General features: G+C 37.0%; 1 protein-coding gene across 2 annotated transcripts in view; it reads left to right on the top strand.

Moving 5' to 3' along the window:
* The first annotated feature begins 1,636 nt into the window (after nt 1-1,636).
* Nucleotides 1,637-11,046, top strand: part of CIAPIN1 (cytokine induced apoptosis inhibitor 1) — a 51,115-nt gene continuing 41,705 nt past the window's right edge. For both annotated transcript variants that reach the window (XM_090378718.1, XM_090378719.1), the window contains exon 1: nt 1,637-1,842. The gene's annotated coding sequence lies outside the window, so the exon portion shown is untranslated. The remainder of the gene's footprint in view (nt 1,843-11,046) is intronic.

Raw genomic sequence — 11,046 nt, 5'->3', positions numbered from 1 at the left:
TCTTTTTCTTGGTGATTCCCTTCTCTCTCTCTCTCTCTCTCTCTGGGTAATTCGGAAATTTTTTTTTTTTTTTTGGCTGGTGCAGCATAAGCCTTAGGCTTCCTTGTACCATATGGCTAATAATAATAATAACTAAATCTACTTAATGCATGTACGACTAGCGCTATCTGGTGAATCATCGTGTACACCGCGCCAGGTGTTGTATACACGATGATTCACCAGATGGCGCGGCGTGTAAAGATTGATTGATCGGCACGAAACATTATAAATTTATTTAAAATAAATTAATGAAAAAATGTATAATAAAACCGTTTTACGGGCCACAAAAAATTACGGGCCCCAAGCAGTTGCCTAGTTTGCGTAAGCCAAAGTCCACTCCTGCTCGCAGGTACTTGGTCCCCAGACGCTGCAATTTGCAGAACTGAAACCTTTCTTGGTAATAGCACGCCTTTGTTCCACTCAACGATCTCGTTGCCCTTCTCTGCACTCGTTCCAGCAGCTCTACATCCTAAAATGATTCCTCCGGACCTGCATGCAATACTCAAAATAAGATACGCCACTTCTCATTTGTTCTGGTGCCACATTAGGGTGCCACGATTAATTACGAATATGTTGAAATTGATAATTGTCTAACTCGAAATTGATAATTATTATCCATCTTAATTTTTGTTCAACTCTGCTAAATGCAACAAGTTGCATTTGGCAGCAGTTAAATAAAATTAAATTTATTATATTTAGCAGAGATTTTTATGTATGATACTAGAAGTGTTTGAAATTTAAATTTTATTATTTGGTTATACCTCGTTTAATTTACGTTTTGATTTTAATTGCTCTCTCTCTCTCTCTGTGTACTTAATTTTAATCAGCAAACTCAGCAGCAAGTGCGCTCTGGTGCGTTCCAGCCCAATTTCAGTAGCTACGTGAAAACAGATGAGAATTTGGCATGTAATACACGATATGGTGCTGTCCTGCTCTCATTCCCCTAGTGATATGCATAAGATAATACATACAGAAAAAGCTTAATTAATTGCCATGTTCACCTACTTCAAAGATTGACCTGGTTATGATACCTTTGGATGCAATGGGGGGGGGGGGACCGGTCGCTTAAAAAAATGAAGTTTACTCATCTATACTATTGATATTTTAAGGAGTCCTTATGTGCTGTGATATCTGTGAAAAAAAAAATTAAGCTAAGCTATACCTATGATCTAGTCAACTATACTATATAACAGCTCATCGCCTTTTTCTTTTCTTCTTTTTTTTTTTTTTTTTTTTTGTATTCATCAGACACTAATGGGGTACACAGGACTATGAAAAAGGGGATGACCAAATGCAGAGCATCCGGGTCCGACACACCCCTAAATGCTTGTTAATACATAGTTTATACATAGGTTTCAAGCACCTGGGTCGCCGAATACCATTGCACAGTTCTGCTAGTACATGTGTCATGAAATGGAATAAAAAAATAAAGTTTACAAAATTTTAATTTATACTATCGTAACAAGACTCACTCAACCAAATCTCTATTACCTCGGTGTCAGGTGGAGACAGGGACACTCAGCAGAGAGGGCGTTGAACAGTGTTTTTGCATATGAATGGTGTGGTATATGCAGGTCATCGTATATTTTTACATATAGATTTGTTACTGGGAGTTTAGCAAATCTCCTGAAATTTTAAGTTCACCGTTTGGTGACTGTGATCTGTTTGTACGGTTTCCTTTTGATCAGCTGCACTTGATCACGTGAGCATTTGCAGTTATCATTGATCGCAAAACGCATTGTTGGTGTTAGAACGTTAGGAAGTTAATTTCCCCCCCAATTTTTTTAAACCGGTTACATAAAGGTAAGGGAGCATATATATATGTATTTTTTATATCATGTCGTAAGTGTGTTCGTATAAGGTTATGCATTGAAGTGCTTATTTCTATATCGTTTATTTTTGATTTTTAAATTTGCCAATCAATCAGTGAATTGTGCAATTAGGTAATCTATAAACAGATGGTAACTAATCGATCTGTTTATAGATCGGACATGAGTAATACAGTATTTGAAATAATATTATTTCTATATTTTAGATGTTTGATTTTTTCTTTGTTTGCTTTTGTGCAGAAAAAAAATAAAATAAAATTATTATTATCATCATTATGAGTGACTTGACTTGGTTTCTCTTAAATTACTTTTACTTGAGGTAAAGACTCCAGTAAAATATTATGCTTTTTGTATTCTAGCAGTTTGAGTATTTTTTTTGTTTGTTTTTGTACAGAAAAAATAAAATTAAGAGAAATATAGTCAGGTTCATGACGTCACTCTTCTTGAGCTCTTTAAGGTTTTTTCCTCCGTTAGTTTCTTTTCGCAATTACAGCATCGATCGGACATACAAAACATCTTTTGTAAACATAGACTTGGATAGTAAGGGGTTAAAGAGTTTTAACTCGTTACTATCGAAGTAACCAGTTAGTTACTTTTGATAAATTAGTTTAGAAATAACACTTTGCATTTTGTAAATTTTCCTTGAGACAAATAAATCTAAGCGAAAAATTGATTAAAAAAAAAAATATTCGTTTTCAGACAGGTAATCTCGAATTTCCTGCAAGTGAATATCTTGATTTGGGCACTGTTTAAATAAGATGCAAACAGCGATTAGCAAGGTTCCATAACGTATGTAACTGATGCGTGTATAATTAATTATTATATTTATATATATCTGTGTATTATTTTGAGTGTATAAATAATTATTATAATTATTTATACCGACAAAAATATAATATAAAGACATAGATACAGAAAACACCCAAAAACCAGTAATAAAATGTCTGAAAGATGAAATGCAAAATATTAATGATACAAATTCATACAATAATATAAATTTATATAATACTATAATCAATTAAAGAAAGTAATCCATTATCATAATAATGAAATCAGAATTAATAAAGTTTATTAATTCTGCTTTTTTACCCTCATACAACAAAACATGTACATATTCCCATCTGACACACACATCTATACAGTAAACAACTGTTACAGTGCACCCAGGAACTATAGAACATTATATGCAGAATTATCCTTTTTGGGGACTATTTTTCATAAATATTTTGATAGATATCAATTTTTTTTTTTTTTTAGTATTCATGAAGAAGTGGTTGTATGTAAGTTGAAAAGCTACCCATTTAATCATGGTGCCAGAAAAAAATATTAAAGTAATGATACAAATTCATACAGTAATATAAATTTGTATAATAATACAAGGGGTTCCCGAAAAGTAAGGTAACACATTTTATTTTCTTAATAATGGTGAAAGGGAATGAGATGAAATGCGGTGGACAGATAGACCCGTTAATAATGTTCAAAAAGATTGCCAGTGCAGTGTTGCAGTACTGTCGCCTCATGGCAGATTCCAGTTGCAAAATGGCAGCTACCATGTGAGTGTGGTCCAAAACAGTGTTTGTGAAGTTATTCACTTTTTGCAAGCAAAACGGTCTTCACCAAGTGACATTCACCGTGAACTGGTTGCTGTGTATGGCTAAAAAGTGATGACAAAGAAGCAGGTGTGTTTTTGGTGCAATGAATTTAAAGCGAACCCTGTTGACATTGAAGATCGACATCGGGCGGGCGGGCCCTCATCGAGTAAGACAGAAGACAACTTTTCGCACATTAATGGCATTGTTCTTTAAAACAGGCAAGTGAAACTGCGTGAAATTGCACAAATAGGGAACATGAGCAAGTTGACTGTTCGTGAAATTGTTCACAATGTCCTTGACTTTTGAAAGGTGTGCTGCTGCTGGGTGCCCTGACAGTTGTCAGGGGAGGACAAAGCAAAATGCATGGGGATGTGTCTGGAGTACCTGTTGTGATACAGCGATGAAGGAGAGAATTTTCTTGTCGCATAGTCACAGCAGATGAAACGTGGGTTCATCACTTTAACCTGGAAAGAAAACTCCATGACCTGGAAACATCCACAATCTCCTGTGCGCAAAAAATTCAAAATTGTTCCCATTGTCCAAAAAGTCATGGCCACAGTATTCTGGGATCGCCAAGGTGTTCTGTTCATGGATTTCTTTCCGAAGAGAAGAACAATCAATGCCCAGCTTTACTGTGCAACGTTAGAAAAACTGAAAGCCAACATTCGCAAAAAAGGATTCTTCTGCTCCTATGCTTATCTTTAGTGACACTCCGATTTCTAGGCAAAATGATATATCTCTTTTGGGGATTACCCTGACTTCTAATCTCTCTTGGCACAAGCACATTACAAATATTGCTTCCTCTGCATCTAAAAAAACTTGGTTTTCTCTTTTGCTCTCGGCGTTACTTTTCTTCCAAACAGCTGCTCACTCTGTATAAATCACAAATCTGCCCTACCATGGAATATTGTTCCCACATCTGGGGTGGTGCCCCCAAAACCTCTCTCAGGCTTCTTGATTCCATTCAGAAGAGGGCAGTTAGATTAATTAATGATTCATCTCTAACAGAGTCTCTCCACTCGCTTTCTCATAGACGTACTGTTTCTGCTGCATGCCTCTTCTACAGATACTTCCATGGGCACTGTTCTTCTGAATTGGCTTCTATAATTCCTGCTCTCTCTTTCAAGACAGTCCGAACACGTGCCGCCACCAGCCAACATCCATTTACTGTCCAACTTCAAACCCACAGAACCAACTTTTCATCTTCCTCATTATTCATTCAACTGTCGTTTTCTGGAACAACCTTCCTTCATACATATTTCCTGAAAATTACAATCTACAGAAGTTCAAGTCCAATGTCAACAAATATCTTCTTTCGTCTTCTCAACCTCCAACCCAAGCACGGTACTAAGTACTATAGGTTCTAATACCTCTCGTGTTTGGGGTTCACATAAAAAAAAAAAAAAAAAAAAAAAATTCGACGCAAGCGACCAGAACTCCTGACAGGCAAGGTGATTTTGTTGCATGACAACGCAACTCCACACACTTCCCACACCACTCGTGAGTGGTTGCGCCGTAATCATTGGAAAACTGTCACATCCCCCCCTACAGCCCAGACTTAGCACCTTCAGACTTCCATTTGTTCAGCCCTCTGAAAAACACCTTTCAGCATCAGCCAAAAAAAAAAAAAAAAAACTTCCCATTTCACCCACCCATTCACTCCAAAACTTTATCTATTTCTGCCTTAAATTTATTTAAACTGTCAACTTCCACAATGACAGATGAAAGCTTGTTCCAGTAATCAACCACCCACTGGCTAAAGGCAAATTTCTGCACGTATATTCTATAACTGTCTTTCCTCAATTTGAATTTATGCCCCCTCAGGTGCATAATCTGAGCAAGAGAAAGAATTCCATCAGCATTCAGCTTGCTCACACCATTCAAGGCCTTCTACACCTCAATCAGATCACCTTGCAGGTGCCTAGTCTCCGAACACCGCAATTTGCAGAACTTAAGCCTTTCTTGGTAAGAGAAATGCTTTGTTCCACTCGCCAATCTTATTGCCCTCCTCTGTACTCATTTCAGCAGTTCTACATACTTCCTAAAATGAAGCTTCCAGACCTGTATGCAGTTTGATGCAATTAAAAAGAGTAATCTATTTTCATAATAATAATTACGATTAGATGTTGAAAATTAACATGGTGTAACCAATTATTGATTTTTAGGAAATTATAAACAGTTATACCATGTTGAAGCAATAGTTGCAACTGCAACCAGTGTACAGATAATAGCATACAGAGATAGGTTAATAGTATCATTAGTTATTGCTGTTGGACATACTTCCCTCTATTTCTAGATAGATCCAATTACTTTAATTCTTCTAATAGAACAGACATATCAACAACAAAAAAAAAAAAAAAAAATAGGCCTTAAATATGGTATCCAATAACTAAGAAACAACTCACAGAATGCAAATTACATGTTGACTGCCAAACAAAATTCAAATCTGCAACACATTCAAATCTGCAATGAAAAAGACCTGGGAGTAATTGTGCAGTTAGATATGAAGTTTTCTGGGCAATGCAGACACAGGCTGCCAGGGCAGGTCATGGGGTTTTATCAATGATATATAGGAATTTTGCTAGAAGGGAAAAGGAGGTGATTGTCCCTCTGTATAAGGTAATGGTCAGGCCACGCCTTGAGTACTGCGTACAGGTCTGGAGGCCCCATTTTAGGAAGGATGTAGATTTGCTTGAGCGTGTACAGAGAAGGGCAACAAGATTGATGAGGGTTATGAAGAGATCCTCTTACCAAGAGAGGCTTAAGTTCTGCAAATTGCAGTGGTTGGAGACTAGGCACCTGCACAGTGATCTGATTGAGGTGTATAAGGCCTTGAATGGGTTCAGCACGCTGAATTCTGATGGGATTCTTCCACTTGTTCAGATTACGAACCTAAGGGGGCATAAATTCAAATTGAGAAATGACAGATGTAGAATAGATGTGCGTAAATTTGCCTTTAGCCAGCGGGTGGTTAATTGCTGGAACAAACTTCCATCTGTTGTTGTGGAAGTTGATAGGTTAAATAAATTTAAGGAGGAACTGGACAGGCATTTGGAGGGAATGGTGTGATTCCCTCCCCAGCTGATGCTTCATAAGCTCATACACTTGCTGTCTTGCATCGCATGCCACTATTACATCTAACAACAAACCTTGTAAATTTAAATAGAAAACTGAAAATTAAATGCAAAACTAGATTAAGATTTACTCTTTTTGAGCCTTTTATATTTATTTCTATTATTTTTTTTAGATGAAAGTACTGAAGTATACATTGATTTCTAAAAGTATATATATTCATGGCTAAATCTTTGGTCAAATATGTTTATATGCACTTGTTCTGGAACTTAGGTTGGTGGCACATGAAATGTATGAAAAATTAAGAGGGCTCAAGGTATAAAAGTTTGTGAATCTTATACAGTGGGATAATCACTTCCTCTTTCCTAGGTCTCTTTTATTCTCCACCATCGTGGGGGTGGTAACACTTAATTGGTGTGTTATTCTAGGATTACTGCTGCCCATATGCCATACCTTGCATTTACTGATGCTAAACCTCAACTGCCATTTCTCAGACCATATGCCTAATTTATCTAAGTCTTGCTGCACTAGTGTGCCTTAATTCTTGTTATTAACCACCCTGCCAACCTTTATATCATCTTATTTTTTGTATTTCTTCATATTTCACATTCTTTGTATTTGTTATTTCTTTCTGTATTTGTTATTTTCTTTTCTATTAAAACCAGTGGCACTTATCTGGTTCAGAACCATTTATAAATGTATAAAAATGCTATTTGTATAATACTTTACTGTATCTTAAAGAATAATCAAATCAAAATTAGTTATTGAAAAAAGCAGAGTGACATCACTGAATAAAATGAATTTTGACCGATAGGAATCTGATGAAATTTTATTTAGTTCTTTCGACTTTGTTGATTAGATATTGTTGATCAGTTGACCAGATATTGCAGTTAATGTAAAAACTGTATATGCAGGTTTTAACCAATATATCCATGTAAAATAACACTACTTTGCACCACTATATTAGTGCAAAACAAAATTTTGATTCTAGATGCTAATTTCTTATGAATAGCATAAGTTCAGATCAGGGTACAGTATTTTTTCCTTTTAGAGTGTTTTATGTAAGTTTATTAATAACGTTTCCATTGTAGCATCTTTATTATTTGAAAATTTTAAGTTGCTTTTTTTTTTTCTTTTCTTTTTTTTAACACATTGTAACTGCTTTTTTTAGCAGCCATTATTTATCCAGAATTGCAATTATCAATACTGTACAGTTTTTGTGACCGCATATGGGCTTGATCTTGCAACATGCAAATTTGCATCTGCATACATTACCCTAGAACCACAGCCAATCCTAGCTGTTAGTTTTAGGCAGATTCTATAATGCAGTTTGTACTTCCTGTTTTCAGGAAGGGAGAATAAAAGCAAACATTTGATTGAATCATTCGGAATGATTACTATATATTTTACCTATAGGTACTTTTGTTTTTACCTGGAAATTCATAATTAATCATGTATTCACTGTATAAGTTAACCCCTTATTTTACAGTTATCTTTTGTATTTTGCATAGTGGTATATTTCAGTGAAATCTGCATGAAGAATCACTGTCTTATTTTGATTTCAATTAGTTCTGTTCTTTCTTTTAAAAGTTGTAATAACTGATTACATTACTGTACAGTACATAAACCTTGTTTTGGCTAGAGATTAAAACATAAACTGCAGAGAGATGCCTGATGCGTAGGTTTATAACCTTGTGGAAAATTCATAACACTTAAGGTTGCCTTCATGGCCATGGGGTGCACAGTGAGAAAGAATGGATGGTGGGCTGGTAGATACTTGTATAGCTGGTCACAAAACCAAAAACTACAGGTGTATATCGGAACTCACTTGGAACTCTTTGAAACTTGACTTTCTCCAGTCCAACTTTCCTAACAGTGAGGTAATTTTCCTTGGTGATTTTAATGTTCACAACTCCAGCTGGGTTCCGTTTTCTAGTCACACCGACCGAGCTGGCCGAGATGCTGAGGCTTTTGCAATTACTAATGACCTTACACAGATTGTTCATTTACCTACAAGAATACCGGACAATCCTAATCATACAGCCACTATGTTTGATCTTTTTCTCACAAAAAACCCTTCTAAGTACACAGTCGAAGTGAGATGTCCTTTAGGCACTTCAGATCACAACTTGGTGATTGTCTCTTCTCCAATGGAACCTTTATCTCATGGCTATTCCCAACCTCGTGTTGTTTGGCATTACAAGAATGCAAAATGGGCTGACCTGCGAGACTTTTCTTCTTTTCCTTGCTCGGATTACTGTTTCAAAACTTCTGATGTCAAAGTTTGCTCAGATCGTGTGAGTGAAATTATTCTTGCAGGAATGGAATCCTTTATCCCACACTCCACTTTAAAATCTCGTCCTTTATCTAAACCTTGGTTTTCCAATAAATGTGCTAAGGCTGTTCAAGAGAACAACGTTGCATATCGTAATTGGCTTGTTTCTAATTCTCCAGTTTCATTTTCTCTCTACACCAAATCTTGCAACAATTGTAAAGCAGTTATTAATCAGTCCAAACTAGAGTTTGAACAGACTAAGAGTAGAAAACTTGCTTCTTTGCCCTAATGGTAGCTGAGCATTCTGGTCTCTTGCCAAAGCTATTGGCCGCAACTTTTGCCCATCTCTGCTCCCACCTCTGTCCAAACTAGATGGTTCTGTTGTCAAAACAGCCAAGGATAAAGCTAACCTGCTAGCATCCCATTTTTCTTCCAGCTCATGTATTAATAATCTTGGTAAAACACCTCCCGCCATTCCCAACACGCTCCATTCAATGCCTCCTAAGGTCTTCCGTCAGAAGGATTTTGACAAATCTTGATGCTAAGAAAGCTCCAGGTTCCGATGGTATTTCTCCACTTGTTCTCAAAACCTGTGCTCCTGAACTTACTCCTATTCTTTGCTGCCTTTTTTCACTTTCTTATTCCAAAGGTGTTTTTCCTTCTGCTTGGAAAAGGTCGATGAAACACAAGCAGTTGCTCTTGACATCTCAAAGGCTTTTGATAGTGTTTGGCAAAAGGTCTTCTAAACAAGTTTCCATCTTATGGCTTGCCAACTGTTTTTAGTAATTGGTTATCCAGTTTTCTCTCTGATCGCTCACTGAGGGTGATGGTAGATGGCTCTCTGTCTTCTAACTTCTCCACTAATGCCGGTGTCCCCCAAGGTTCAGTTCTTTCCCTCACTCTTTTCCTCTTGTATATTAATGACCTTCTTCCATTGACTCATAGTTTTGCCGATGATAGCACATTGCATTCAACTTTCCATTTTGAGAAACCTTGTCCTGCTCAATCAGCTTCAACTTCTCGAAAATCTGCTACCAATTCCTTAAATGCCGATCTTCAAGTAATTCTCCAGTGGGGAAAGACAACTTAGTTGATTTCAATCCTTCCAAAACTCAGCCTTGTCTTATATCTCGCAAAAAGGATTCTTCTGCTCCTATGCTTATCTTTGGTGACACTCCGATTTCTAGGCAAAATGATATATCTCTTTTGGGGATTACCCGACTTCTAATCTCTCTTGGCACAAGCATATTACAAATATTGCTTCCTCTGCATCTAAAAAACTTGGCTTTCTCTTTCGCTATTACTTTTCTTCCAAACAGCTGCTCACTCTGTATAAATCGTAAATCCACCCTACCATGGAATATTGTACCCACATCTGGGGTGGTGCCCCCAAAACCTCTCTCAAGCTTCTTGATTCCATTCTGAAGAGGGCAGTTAGGTTAATTAATGATTCATCTCTAACAGAGTCTCTCCACTCGCTGTCTCATAGACGTACTGTTTCTGCTGCATGCCTCTTCTACAGATACTTCCATGGGCACTGTTCTTCTGAATTGGCTTCTATAATTCCCGCTCTCTCTCTCTCTCTCTTTCAAAACAGTCCGAACACGTGCCACCACCAGCCAACATCCATTTACTGTCCAACTTCAAACTCACAGAACCAACTTTTCATCTTTCTCGTTTATTCATTCAACTGCCGTTTTCTGGAACAACCTTCCTTCATACGTATTTCCTGAAAATTACAGTCTGCAGAAGTTCAAGTCTAATGTCAACCAATATCTTCTTTCGTCTTCCAAACCTCCAACCCAAGCAGTAGTAGTAATAGTAGTAGTGGCACATGATGCAAGAAAGCAAGTGTAGGAGCTTATGCAGCATCAGCCAAAAAAAAAAAAAAAAAAATCACACCATTCCCTCCAAATGCCTGTCCAGTTCCTCCTTAAATTTATTTAACCTATCAACTTCTACAATGACAGATGGAAGTTTGTTCCAGCAATTAACCACCCGCTGGCTAAAGGCAAATTTCCGCATATCTATTCTACATCTGTCCTTTCTTAATTTGAACTTATGTTCCCGTAGGTTGGTAATCTGAACAAGTGGAAGGATCCCATCAGAATTCAGCATGCTCAACCCATTCAAGGCCGTATAGACCTCAATCAGATCACCGCGCAGGTGCCTAGTCTCCAGCCACTGCAATTTGCAGAACTTAAGCCTCTCTTGGTAAGAGAATCCCTTCATTCCCCTC

The sequence above is a fragment of the Mastigoproctus giganteus genome, chromosome 7 (assembly GCF_048544385.1).
Source record: "Mastigoproctus giganteus isolate SK-2022 chromosome 7, ASM4854438v1, whole genome shotgun sequence".
In the NCBI taxonomy this organism is placed as follows: domain Eukaryota; kingdom Metazoa; phylum Arthropoda; class Arachnida; order Uropygi; family Thelyphonidae; genus Mastigoproctus; species Mastigoproctus giganteus.
Note: the sequence above shows the minus strand (reverse complement) of the source record. Positions and strands in the feature narration are given on the sequence as shown.